The 14,248-nt window shown below is 50.3% G+C and overlaps 1 pseudogene; it reads left to right on the top strand.

The window, feature by feature from the left end:
* The first annotated feature begins 460 nt into the window (after positions 1 to 460).
* LOC128847919 (zinc finger protein 239-like) lies at positions 461 to 5,065 on the top strand (annotated as a pseudogene).
* Positions 5,066 to 14,248: the final 9,183 nt, after the last annotated feature.

Here is a 14,248-nt window from a genome sequence, read left to right as displayed (position 1 = left end):
TGCAGTGGGGTGATGGGTTAGTTGGTTTCCCAGAGAAAAGGGGCACTGCCCCAAACCCAATGAAAGGGGTAAAACAGTGACATGTGCCTGGGAATTAGCCCCCAAATGCGCCCTCTGCTAGGGCAGTGTCACGGGCACACGGATTCCTTTTGCACACTCAGTGGGGGAGAGGAATAGCTGGAAAATAACTGTGGGTGCAGAACTGTGGGTGTAAATTCAAAGGCTGATGCTGGTTCAAGCGGGTAATAAAGTGACCGTTTTCCCAGCCTGGCAGAGTCTAAATCCTCTGTCTGCAGGGAAAGAGCTGGGGGGGATGGGGATGGTGGTATTGGGGTGTGAAATGAACCAAAGCCCTTTCTAAAACCTCCCTCTCCTTGTCCTTCTCACCCTGACAGGCTGAAGAATAACGTCCATGTCTCACTCCAGATTGTCCTGTTCTCCCAGGAGACAGGGTAGGGAAATGGCTGAAGTGGAACAAGCTCAGGTAGGATATGGTGGATTTGGTCTGGAGTGAATTCTTGGGGGGACAGGGAAAGCAGAAGGGGAGGAGAAGAGGAAATGAAATCTCTCTGCTGGGTTCTGTGAATGAAGGGCCTGATATCCAGCGACATTCCCCTGTGTGAGGACACAAAACCCTGGATGTGCGGATATCAGAGGCCCATTGCCCTTGCACAGCAGCCACGAGCTCTCTGGAAAGTCAGGGGATGGGCTTGAATCTCAAACTGCCTCTCTCAAGGAGTAAGCCGCATGGGAAGCTGCTGCCCCCGGACTGTGGTCTGTATAGGTGGCAGCTGGGGGGTTTCCTCTGTAGGCTGCACTGTGGTGTGTGGGGAGGGGATGTGTAGGAAGGGTAAGAGGGATGCGGAGACAGAGATGGGGTCATGGGAGTTGCAGATGCCCCAGCCCTGCACTGAGTTGCTTTACCCTTTGCCCTCCATTTGCTCATTACTCTGCCCCCTCCCCTTCCCACCTGACCCCAGAAATCCCATCCCCCCGCATATTTGCTGAGGTTGAGCTGATGAAATCTGGGGCTCATTAGAAACAGTCCCTGTTCTACTCCCTCTCATCTCCCCCCCACCACATCCCCATTTCCCCTCCTCAATCCTCCCTCCGGGTTACTTCTTCCCCCCACTGGTTCTTTACCCTTCTTCCCCAGAGTAAGCAGGGAGATTTTCCAGCCCTGCCTGTAATGGGTTTGACTCATGGCATGTGGCACCTCCTCCTGGCAGCTTGGGGGATTAGCTTCTCCTCTGTCAGTGTCTCCCATCATCCTGCGGGCCTCTTTCACTGCTGGAACTGCAGTCTCCCCTTCATGACTCAGGCCTGATCACCCTACGTCTCCTCCCCCCCCTTCCAGGGTACCAAAGTCCCTCTTGACAATCTGGGGCTCAGGCAGTCTTCCTGTTCGCTGCCCTGCCAGTACCACTTCTTCAGTGGCTGGTAGGGGGACTCGGGCCCCACCTCTACTCTGGGTCCTGGCTCAAGGGCTCTCTCAGCAGCAGCCCAAGTCTGGTCTACCCCATACCTCGCTGCTTTCCCCCTGAGCTTTACCACCCGTTCTGGATCTCTCCCTTCTCTTGGTTTGCCAAGCCAAGCTCCCTCCTCCCAGGGAGTGACTGCAGCCTGCCTGCTGCCCCTGTCTGTAGCCAGCTTCCTGGTTTATATAGGCCCCGCCTGTCCCTGCACAGTGAGCCTCTCTCTAATTAGCTGCCTCTAGCTTAACGCTCCCCTGTTGGCAGCCGAATTAGCTGATTGGGCTCAACTAACCCAATTCAGCTCTTGCAGGGCCCGTGCAGGGAGCACCCCCCCATCTGGGGTTGCAAACCCTCCTGGTTTCGCCAGGAGTCTCTTGGAATTGGTCTCCTGGAGGCTACTGAAGCCAACTGGGAGATTTTTAGGCTGCTAAAAGTCCGGCAGCGCAACGGGGCTAAGACAGGCTCCCTGCCTTCCCTGGCTCTGCACTGCTCCTGGAAGTGGCCAGCATGTCTCTGCGGTGGGTGGGGAGTGGGGGCAGGGGTCTCCGTGCATTGCCTGCACCCCGAGTGCCGACTTTGCAGTTCCCATTGGCTGGGGACTGCAGCCAGTGGGAGCTGCGGGGGCAGTGCCTGCAGGCAGGGGCAGAGCACAGAGTCCACTGGGCCCCCCCAGGTGCTGCAGGGACTTGCCGGACACTTCCAGGAGTGGCACAGAGCCAGGGCAGGCAGGGTGCCTGCCTTATCCCCACTGCGCCGCCACCTGGGAGCCGCCTGAGGTAAGCTAGGGTTACCATACGTCCTGTTTTTCCCGGACATGTCCGGCTTTTCGGCAGTCAAACCCCCGTCCAAGGGGAATTGCCAAAAAGCCGAACATGTCCGGGAAAATGGCGGCTCTGTTCCTCCCTGACTCTTCGGCTCTGTTTAAGAGCCGGGCTGCCCAAACACTACCAGCTTCCTGTGTCCCAAACAAAAGCTGCCTAGCACCAGTGGCGTAGCCAGCTTTTAAGAGGGGGAGCAAAGATAAAAAAGGCGCCCCCCCCCCCCTTGGCTCTTCCTCTGGCCATGCCCCCTTGGCTTCTCCTCCAGCCGCACCGACCCTCCCCCTCCATGGCTCCTCCGTCCCTGCCGTGCCACCCCCGTGGCCCCCCCTCTCGCTCCTCCGGCCGCCATGCTGTGCCCCCCCCTCCGGCCGTGCCCGCCGCCCCCCCATGGCTGCGGGCCACCAGCCTGCGTCCCCCCTTGCTCCTCTGGTCCGGCCGCGGCTGCCGGGCCACCAGCCTGCATCCCCCCTCGCTCCTCTGGCCCGGCCATGGCTGCCGGGCTGCACTGCGGGCCACCAGCCTGGGCCCCCCCTTGCTCCTCTCCGGCCCGGCCGCCAGCCTGCATGCCCCCTCGCTCCTCCAGCCGCTTTTGGAAAGGCAGGGGAAGCGGCTGCTTCCCCTGCACCCCACTAGCTACGCTAGTGCCTAGCCCATGGCATGGAAAAGCCTTAGAGTTCTCTTCCATAAGCATGCCCCTACATGACTTGCTGGCTCATAAGGTGTAGTCCCTGGCTTCTTTCAGTGGGTTCATTGTACAGCTGATGACCCTTGATGGGCCATTGAACAGGCTAGGCAGTGCTGATGCCAATCTGTCTTGGGGGTGTCACCCAGAAATACAGCACAAGTTTTGAAATACAGATGTACCCTACACATCTATAACTCATAATACAAAGGTGATACAAACATATAAACAAAATTATCATACTTAACAAATTATAACATTTTCACAGACACTTTACATGGTATATCTGGTCAGATTGCTTACAATTTTATAAATTTGGTATCAACAATATCTTAAAATGTCTCCCATATTTCATATAGCGTCACACCTAGTTTCACCTCTTTTCTTTCCCTGGAGCAGCATTTCCCATTCCCAGACCCGAGGTGATCTCCCAGCTGGAACAAGGGGAAGAACCATGGGGCTATGTGGAAAGGGAGCTCTTCAAAAACACTTGCACAGGTGAGGAATTGGTTAAATGGATTCACAAACCATCCATGATTGGCATAAACAGCTGGGATTCCCACAAAGGGCCCTGAGCTTCTTGCTTTCTGCCTCACCTCACTGAGTTCAGGATTGTCCCCAGCAGGTATTGTGTCCTCATGACATACGTCACTCATGGCTCCTGTCCTTTTCATCTCCCCAAGTGTTATTCCTGTTTGTTCCACCCCTTTTCCGTTCCCCTTCCTGAGCTTCCCTTTCTCCCTGGCACAGGGAAGGACTCATGTCTGGATTCTCTCTCTATCTTAGCAGGTGATGTGTTGGTGGGTGAGAATGAGGAGAAGAAACCTGGGCAGGAAGGTCCTGAGCAAGTGGAACTGCAGGGGACCTTACTGGGAAGACGTGAAGAGGGAGTTTCCCAGAGTCTGGAGCAGGGACATGCCTGTGAGAGTCAGCCCAGACCAGAGAGGCAGCAGGGGAACCACCAAAAGCAGAGATCGTGTAAATCCACTCACCGAGATGGAGATCTGAATAACCTGAATGAAACTACAATCCAGCCAAGAATCTGCACTAAAGAGAAACCGTATGAATGTGCTGATTGCAGGAAAAACTTCAGTCGGAGATCAAACCTGATTGTACATCAAAGAATCCACAAGGAAGAGAAACCCTTTAAATGCCTCAACTGTGGGAAAATGTTCAAGGTGAAATCAGACCTTACTAAACATCAGAGAATCCACAGTGGAGAAAGACCCTATAAATGCCCCGAGTGTGGGAAAAGCTTCAGTCGTAGTTCAAAGCTCACTGCACATCTGAGAGTTCATACAGGAGAGACACCCTATAAATGCTCTGAGTGTGGAAAAAACTTCTCTCGTGGCTCAAATTTAATTGTACATCATAGAGTCCATTCGGGAGAGAGACCCTATAAATGCCCTGAGTGTGGGGAAAGCTTCAAGCACAGCTCCTGTCTGTAGACATCAGAGAATCCACACTGGAGAAAGACCCTATAAATGCACCCAGTGTGGGAAAAACTTCAGTCAGCGCTCAGTCCTCACTAAACATCAGAGAACCCACACAGGAGAGTCACCCTACAGCTGTTCTGTCTGTGGGAAAAGCTACAAGACAAAGTTGGAGCTAATGGCTCACCAGAAACTCTACACAAGATAGAAGGTGTTGGGAGCTCTCCCTGTGGGTAAATGGGTCTGTGCCCTCCTGCAGCCAAGTATAAATGTGCTGCATTTGAGGAGAGTCTGGGTAGAGTCAGAAGGCGGGTTGATGGTTGGGGTTTCAGTGGTGGGAGGTTGGTGGGGGCCAGGGAGGAGGAACGCTAGGTACTAGAGAGATGGGTCATTTCAGAGTCTGGAGGGAGCAGGCAAAGAGATTAGTTGGGAGACATTTCTGTGGATTCCACACACACTTTCCAATGTAGAGAAGAGGTAAAAATACCCAGTCACGGTTTGTGTCTGACCATCTCTGCAGCTCCGAAGGCCCCTCGTGGTGGGGATAAGGGGACATTATTCAGGGAGGCAGCCATGGGGCCTGTAGCTATAAGGCAGTGAGAGCTGCTGATGTGAAGTCTCAGGATTTCAAAGCAGTGCTCAGGGTATGGAATATTTCTGGATACAGAGAGGTGGGCTGCAGATTGGGGAATGTGTGGGGGTGTTATCTGTGGGGTGAGATCTTTGGGGTATTGCACTGTTGCTGTGTGGACAGTATGGTGTAATAGTGAGAGCAGGGAGACTAGGAATCCGGACTCCTGGGTTCTCTTCTGCACTCTGCATGAGGAGTAGGGTCTAATGGGCTAGAACAGGAGAGACAACTATGAATCAGGACTCCCAGGTTCCGTTCCCAGCTCTACTAATATTTACATTTGTGACCTTATACGAGTGGCCCTTCCCCTGAATCTTTCTGCTAGGAAACTTTTAGTGAGCCAAAGGGAAAGTTCATCTGGTTTCCTTTGACCCTGTTTGCAGGGACAGGCTCTGCTCATGTTGTTACACATTGGGATTATTCCTGAAATACAGTAGAACCTCCGAGTTATGAACAAATCGGGAATGCAGGTTGTTCATAACTCTGAACAAAATGGTATGGTTGTTCTTTCAAAAGTTTACAACTGAACATTAACTTAATTCACCTTTGAAACTATACTATGTAGAATAAATATGCTGTTTTTAACCATCTTAATTTAAATGAAATAAGCAATGGTTTCCTTACCTTGTTAAATCTTTTTTTAAAACTTTGTTTATTTTTTTCTTAGTCTATGTTTAACACAGTACTGTACTGTATTTGCTTTTTTTTTTTTTTTTTTTTGTCTCTGCTTCTGACTAATTGCATACTTCTGGTTCCAAATGACATGTGTGGTTGACTGTAATGGCTATGGGAGGATTTTATATCTTATTGTCGATGGTCAGGGAGGAGAGAGGGTCTCATGTTTCTGGAATTTCGGGAGAGTCTTTTTCTTGTTTACATTTGTACTTCTCTTGGTCTCTGGCTTTCCAAATAAATAATAAAATGTTTGAATGAGTCTCTCATCACCGTGGGCGTCCCACAAGTTTCTTCTTGAGGGGTGGTGGGCAAACTGCCTCAAACCAGGTCAGTTCCTCCCTTATTCACTGCCCCTCAGCAGGAATCGCTCATTCCCCATATCCAGCTCTTTTGCTGATGTTTCTGTCCATCTGGTTTTAAAAGGGGATCTGGGCTCCTCCACATCTTTGCTCTCATGCCTCTGAGTGCCTCTGGGTTCAGTCTCTGTCTCTTCCCTTCCCCTGTCCGGCAGGTTTAATCAGTGCAGGGGTTAAACAGCCTCAGAGGCAGAGTTCAGGAGCTGTGGCTTGGGTTGAGCCCCAGAGGTCGCTTAGAACTGAAGCAGCTGGTCTCTGCCAGGCTAGATAGCCAGATGCTCCTGGATGGGGAGCAGCCCATCTCCTTTTCCCCAGCAGCATCTCCAGTGTCTCCGTGCCTAGCTCAGTGAGGAGTCCTGTGACTCCCAGGCAGAATTGTTACATTTCCTCATGAATGCAGAAGAGCTGCAGGCTCTCAGCCATCCTGGTCAGATTCCATCCCAGGCCTTCATTTCCTATTGGATGCCTGCTCCTGCTCCCAGTTTCCTTGTGGTTTCTCTGATGCTCTCGCTCCTTCAGTGGTAACTTTTGTGATAACCGGGCCTACAAATTTACCCCTTCCCAGAGCTTCCAAGGAAGAGGATGAGTGGTATCTCCTGTTGTGACACTCTGGCCTTGGCTACACTTGCAGATGTACAGCGCTGTGAGTTAAACCTGACTTTGTGCAGCTGAGTAGGGAAAGCGCTGCAGTCTGTCCACACTGACAGCTGCCCAGCGCACTGTCGTGGCCACATTTGCAGCAATTGCAGTGCTATTGGGAGCGGTGCATTATGGGCAGCTATCCCACAGAGCACCTTTTCCCATTCTGGTGCCGTGGGTTGTGGGAAGGGGGCGTGGGTGCAGGGGATTCTGGGTCCTGTCCCAATGCCCCATGATGCATCGTTTTGCATCCCAGAAATCCCTTTGTTTCCGTCCATCTTTGGCGCCATCTTTCAACGGTTTCTGTGCAGCACGATCTGTCTGCGGGAAATGGAGTCTGAACTGCTGAGGCGTATGCTGATGAGTCTCGCCAGCACGTCACGTTTGGCTGTCAAACTATTCCTTAAGATCCAAAGTGACAGTGAGAGTGAGGGTGAGGATTCCGATGATGCTTTTGAGACGCGTAACGCGTACGACACGAAATTGCTTGTGGCATTCATGGACATGCTCAGCACCGTGGAACGCCGCTTTTGGGCTCGGGAAACAAGCACCGAGTGGTGGGATCACATCGTCATGGAAGTCTGGGATGATGAGCAGTGGCTGCAGAACTTTCGGATGAGAAAAGCCACTTTCATGGGACTGTGTGAGGAGCTTGCCTCCACCCTGCGGCGCAAGGACACGAGATTGAGAGCTGCCCTGCCAGTGGAGAAGCGGGTGGCTGTTGCAATCTGGAAGCTGGCAACTCCAGACAGCTACCGGTCGGTCGCAAACCAGTTTGGAGTGGGAAAGTCGACCGTTGGAATTGTGTTGATGCAAGTTTGCAAGGCCATTAATCGTGTCCTACTCAGAAAAAACGTGACTCTGGGTAACGTGCAGGAAATAGTGGATGGCTTTGAACAAATGGGGTTCCCTAACTGTGGAGGGGTGATAGATGGGACACACATTCCTATTCTGGCACCACCCCACCTAGCATCCGAGTACGTTAATCGGAAGGGGTATTTCTCTATGGTTCTCCAGGTGCTTGTGGATCACCGGGGGCATTTCATTGACATTAACACAGGCTGGCCCAGAAGGGTGCATGACGCACGCATCTTTCGGAACACTTGGCTGTTCAGGAAGATGCAGGCCGGGACTTTTTTCCCAAAGCGGAAGATCACGGTAGGGGAAGTTGAAATGTCCATTGTGATCCTTGGAGATCCCACTTACCCACTAAGGCCGTGGCTCATGAAACCCTACACAGGGAGCCTTGACAGCAGCAAGGATCGGTTCAACTACAGGCTGAGCCGGTGCCAAATGACTGTGGAGTGTGCCTTTGGCCGTTTAAAGGGCCGCTGGCGATCTCTGTATGGGAAGCTGGACTTGGTCGAAAACAGCATCCCCGCGGTTATATCTGCGTGCTGTGCCCTCCATAATATTTGTGAAGGGAAGGGTGAAAGCTTCACTCAGGCATGAACCTCTGAGGTTCAACACCTGGAGGCTGAATTTGCACAGCCAGAGAGCAGGGCTATTACAGAGGCCCAGCGCGGGGCTGTGAGGATTAGGGATGCCTTGAGGGAGCAATTTGAGGCTGAAAACCAGCAGTGATATCTGGTGCCCTGCACGGGAGTGAAGTGCAGTAGTTCCAATCTTTAGGAAATCAGTGTTTGCTAAGCAGACAAGCAGACTGCAGTGCCTGTTTATTTCCTGGGCTAAGGAGTCTTTTACTTTATGCAATAATAAAGAATGTTTTCAAAGCCAAAGAATCCATTTATTGAAAAGAAACAAGGGGGTGGAGTCGGGAACGGTACAATCACAGATTCGCTTATGTCCTGTCTGGTGTGCTGTGCAGTGAGTGCTGCACTTCAGGACAGCTATACTGCATGGTGATGGGGGTTGAGTGCAGAGGGTAAGGGTCGTGGTTTTCAGGGCTGGGTGGTGAAGATACTGGTGTTGGAGGCAGCGGGTGGCGTGAAGAACACGGAAGTTGGGGAAAGTGGGTTGGAGGTGACAGTGGGGCACAATGGAAAGAGTTTTGGGACAAGGGCTGTGGGGGGGGTGGCATTTGCGTTTGCGGTACTGCTCCTCTTTCTGCATGGCTACCAGCTCCTGGATAGCGTCTGCTTGGTGCTCCAGGATGCTTATGAGCCTATCAGTGCTTTGCTGCCAGTGCGCGGTGCTTTGCCACCGGTGCGCTGCGTTTTCCTGGTGGATCCTGCTTTCTCTCTCCCTCCAGTTCTGTGCTTTCTCATTCTCTTTAATAGATTGCCGCATCACTTCTTGCAGCATGTCTTCTTTGCTTTTTCACGGTCTCTTCCTGAGTCTTTGCAGTCTCTGAGCAGGTGATAAGAGGGACGGCTGAGGTCTCAAGGTTGATGCAGCTGTATAGGCAAAATGCAGCATTTAACAGAGGCAGCATTGTTTATACCAGACAGAGTAATGATTCCCCCCGCACTTAAGGAGTAGAAAACACACAGGGTCTACACAATAGCATAATTTTCCTGTCCAAAACAGAGCACACATATCCCACGGGAGCCTCAAAATGGTGAGTAAGGGGGACTGGTTGTTTCAGGGCTGCACTGTCCTCTGGGTTTCTGTGCCTTGGGGAGAGCCAACAGCTTCAGGGGGCACCTACACTGAACACTGTCCCAACATTTTCCACAGGCGTTCATCCTGGACGATATCTCGCTGCTGAGGGTGACTTGGGAAGCAAGGGAGGGTCTTCTACTGCAATGCAGCTTCCGCCCTGGCCCATATACAGCTTGCCTGTGTGCAGCAATGGTCCCCCCGCCCCTCGCAGCACAGTGGCGCAGACATGTTAGCCTGGCTGGGACAAGGACCACGGTGGCTCTCCCGATAAACCTGCGCAAGCGCATTGCACAAGTTCTGGATGAGACATTTGAGGAAATTACCGAGGCCGATTACCGCGATGTGATAAACTACATCAATGCACTATTCCGCATCTAGGCATGCATGCCTAACCCTCCTCTCCCAAAGAGCCCACACCAAAAAAATTCCTTCCCGAAAAAAAAAAAAAACCCCGCTTACCAGGAACCTGCTCTTCTGTTTGTCCTCCACCAAGTACTGGCCGCTGCAACTGGCTACCTTCCTCCTGGCTCGAGAAGAGCTCCTGGCTGCATGGCTCCAGGGATTCCGGGGTGTCTCCATCCGGCCCACCACCATCACTCCTGTTTTCCTCATCATCATCTTCTCCCCCCCCCCCCCGGCTCTGAAGTGTCCATGGTGGTGCTCAGAGTGGAGGTGGGGTTAATCCCAAGTATCACATCCAGCTCTTTGTAGAATTGGCAGATCGTGGGGGGAGCACCCGAGTGGCCGTTTGCGTTGCAGGCTTTGCAGTAGGCACTCCACAGCTCCTTCACTTTAATCCTGAACTGCAGGGCATCCTGGTCATGGCCCCTTTCCATCATGTCCTTTGATACCTTCCCGAAGGTATCGTAATTCCTACGGCTGGAGCGCAGCTGGGACTGTACAGCTTCCTCCCCCCAAACACTGATGAGGTCTAGCAACTCGCCATTGCTCCATGCTGGGGCTCGCTTGGTGCGTGGAGGCATGGTCACCTGGAAAGATTCGCTGATAGCACTGCACACCACGCCGGGCTGAGCTAACAGGAAGGGGATTTTTAAAATTCCCGGGGAATGTAAAGGGTGGGTCACATGGTTGGTTACCTGAGGCCAGGGCAGTAAAGTTTGAACTGATGACCAGAGTGGCTAGAACAGGCATTGTGGGATACTGCCGAATAACTCTGGAGGCCATTCACAGCGCATTGGGTGTCCACACTGGCGCCGCAGCACTGCAGCGGCAGCGCAATACTCGCTATTCCTCTCGGAGAGGTGGAGTACATGCAACACTGCAACCACGGAGATACAATGCTGCAAATGCCTTGCCAGTGTGGACGGGGAGTGAGTTACAGCGCTGGGGAACCTTTACAGCACTGTAACTCTCAAGTGTAGCCAAGGTCTCTGACCCTCAAAATAGCACACAGTGGAACCACCACTGTGATTGGATTATATGTTTGTACAATGCAAGCCTTGTGAGGTATCTGATTAATATCCTGTTGAATTGTATGTACTGTCACTGTATGTGAAGTTATAAAGTATTGCTATAGATTTGTTACTGAAATGTGTGGTAATTTGGAAACGCCCACAGCTGGCCTTTCAGTGGCAACAAAGGAGCGACTGTCACAGACCAGGCAGATGTTTATGGCCCAGCAAGAAGAATCCACTGTCTAAGACTTCTCAGAGGGAGCACATATGCAATGGGGGCTGCCTAACCCCCACATCATAGCAAGGATCCTTCTGGCACCTGTAGAGGAAGTATAAGTGAGGAACGATGACATCACTGCTGGGCCTCTCTCCTCCCCCATCTTAGCACCTGGAAGATTGTGTGGAAGACAAAGACTTTGAACTGGGAGATTCGTCCCAGGCTGAGAGTATTAAGTCTGTGTATTAAGAACTGTAAACTACCTGGAACATCCAGCGGGGTGAGAAACTGCTTGATTCAAATCTTGCTTAATCTGTAGAATTTAGACTGCAATTCTATTTTTCATTTCTTACGTAACCAACTTTTGATCTCTGGGGCTGCTACTTATAATCACTTAAAACCTACCATTCTATAGTTAATAATCCTGCTTTATGTTTTATTGAAAATGGTGTTTTTGGTTGAAGTGCTAGGGGAATCTCAGCTCAGGTTAATAAGGGCTGTTGCATGTCCACTGCAATTGGTTGGAGTGGTGGACTAATAAATGAGCTTGCACAGTCCAAGGGAGTCTTGAGCAGTATAAGATGGGGTGCAAAGTTGGGGGTTGGAGTGATTTTCTGGTGCCTCTCTCTGTATAATTCATGACTGGCTGAGAGAGCCGTCATGCAGTGTAGGTGGGTGTGGGTCTCCACACACTGATGGCTGAGTGATCACAGCGCCTGGAGGGGTTTGCTGCTTGTCACTGGCAGAGCATTGTAAGAGACAGCCCAGGCTAGAGAGTTAAGGGGGCACAGTGGTACCCCAGTGCCAGGTTGTACCTGGGGATCCCGTCACATCTGTGTTATTCCCCCCCCCCCCCCCAAGAACATAAGAATGGCCATACTGGGTCAGACCAAAGGTCCATCCAGCCCAGTATCCTGTCTACCGACAGTGGCCAATGCCAGGTGCCCCAGAGGGAGTGAACCTAACAGGGTAATGATCTCTCTCCTGCCATCCATCACCACCCTCTGACAAACAGGGGCTAGGGACACCATTCCTTACCCATCTTGGCTAATAGCCATTAATGGACTTAACCTCCATGAATGTTATACCAATAGAATAAAAACCAGCAGGATCTTATTAAGAGGGATAAGGCAAAGATGCCACATTTATTATAAATATAATAATAAAGCAAAAGATAAAAGTAAACAATGTTGTTTGACCACTTATTTCCTGGGTTGGTGTTTCTGTGGTGTGGTGTGTAGTTGCTGGTGAGTATTTGCTTCAGGTTGGGGGGTTGTCTGTAAGCGAGGACTGGCCTGCCTCCCAAGGTCTGTGAGAGTGAGGGATCATTTTCCAGGATAGGTTGTAGATTGGGGATAATGCGCTGGAGAGGTTTTAGCTGGGGGCTGTATGTGATGGCCAGTGGTGTTCTGTTATTGTCTTTGTTGGGCCTGTCCTGTAGTAGGTGATTTCTGGTACCCGTCTTGCTCTGTCAATCTGTTTCCTCACTTCCCCAGGTGGGTATTGTAGTTTTACGAATGCTTGATAAAGATCTTGTAGGTGTTTGTCTCTGTCTGAGGGGTTGGAGCAAATTCGGTTGTATCAAAGCAAATACTCACCAGCAACTACACACCATACCACAGAAACACCAACCCAGGAACCTATCCCTGTAGCAAACCTCGTTGCCTACTCTGTCCCCATATCTACTCTGGCAACAGCATCAGAGGACCCAACCACATCAGCCACACCATCAGGGGCTCATTCACCTGCACATCCACTAATGTCATATATGCCATCATGTGCCAGCAATGCCCCTCTGCCATGTACATTGGCCAAACCGGACAGTCCCTCCGCAAAAGAATAAATGGACACAAATCGGACATCAGGAATGGTAACATACACAAGCCAGTAAGTGAACACTTCAATCTCCCTGGTCATTCTATTACAGATTTAAAAGTCACTATCATTGAACAAAAAAACTTCAGAAACAGACTTCAAAGAGAAACAGCAGAACTAAAATTCATTTGCAAATTCAACACCATTAATCTGGGCTTGAATAGGGACTGGGAGTGGCTGGCTCACTACAGAAGCAGCTTTTCCTCTCCTGGAATTGACACCTCCTCATCTATTATTGGGAGTGGACTACATCCACCCTGATTGAATTGGCCCTGTCAACACTGGTTCACCACTTGTGAAGTAACTCCCTGCTCTCCATGTGTCAGTATATAATGCCTGCATCTGTAACTTTCACTCTATGCATCCGAAGAAGTGAGGTTTTTACTCACGAAAGCTCATGCCCAAATAAATCTGTTAGTCTTTAAGGTGCCACCAGACTCCTTGTTGTTTTTGTAGATACAGACTAACACGGCTACCCCCTGATACTAACCATTCATGTACATCAAGCATTCATCAGCATACATTCCATATCTTAACCATATTTTAATTTACTGTCTCCACCACGTTCAGGGTGTGTGCTAATTCATTTGAGACTCCCGGCCCTTTAATCACAGAGGGTGGGGGTCTGTTCCTAGGAGCCGTTGCTGTTACAATTAAGTGAAAGTCACTTAACGGCTTAAGGCTCACAGCAGGGGTGGTAACATAGTACTCACTTCAAGAACAAAGTCAATTAACTTGTTTGTAAGTTTTACATAGTAATAAAGTATCTTTCACAAAACAGATACAATCAATGGTTTCTACAGACAGTAGCTTACAAGTTTTAACAGAAGACCCAAGAGATTTTTGTACTTGGTGAAATTGTTGGATTTTAAAGTGTGGGGGACAAATTATGGGGGGGCACTGTCACTTGGGGGAATCACTGTTAGTACCTTCTTTAATATCCCTACATGAATTTATCCCGTTCTCTTTTAAATCCTGTTATAGTCCTAGCCTTCACAACCTCCTCAGGCAAGGAGTTCCACAAGTTGACTGTGTGCTGAGTGAAGAACAACTTCCTTTTATTTGTTTTAAACCTGCTACCGATTAATTTCATTTGGTGGCCCCTAGTTCTTATATTATGGGAACAAGTAAATAACTTTTCCTTATTCACTTTCTCCACATCACTCATGATTTTATATACCTCTATCATATCCCCCCTTAGTCTCCTTTCCAAGCTGAAAAGTCCTAGTCTCTTTAATCTCTCCTCATATGGGACCCGTTCCAAACCCCTAATCATTTTAGTTGCCCTTCTCTGAACCTTTTCTAATGCCAGTATAGCTTTTTTTGAGATGCGGAGACCACATCTGTACTCAGTATTCAAAATGTGGGTGTACCATGGATTTATATAAGGGCAATAATATATTCTCCGTCTTATTCTCTATCCCCTTTTTAATGATTCCTAACATCCTGTTTGCTTTTTTGACA

This window comes from Malaclemys terrapin, chromosome 13 (assembly GCF_027887155.1).
Source record: "Malaclemys terrapin pileata isolate rMalTer1 chromosome 13, rMalTer1.hap1, whole genome shotgun sequence".
Taxonomy (NCBI): Eukaryota; Metazoa; Chordata; order Testudines; family Emydidae; genus Malaclemys; species Malaclemys terrapin.
Note: the sequence above shows the minus strand (reverse complement) of the source record. Positions and strands in the feature narration are given on the sequence as shown.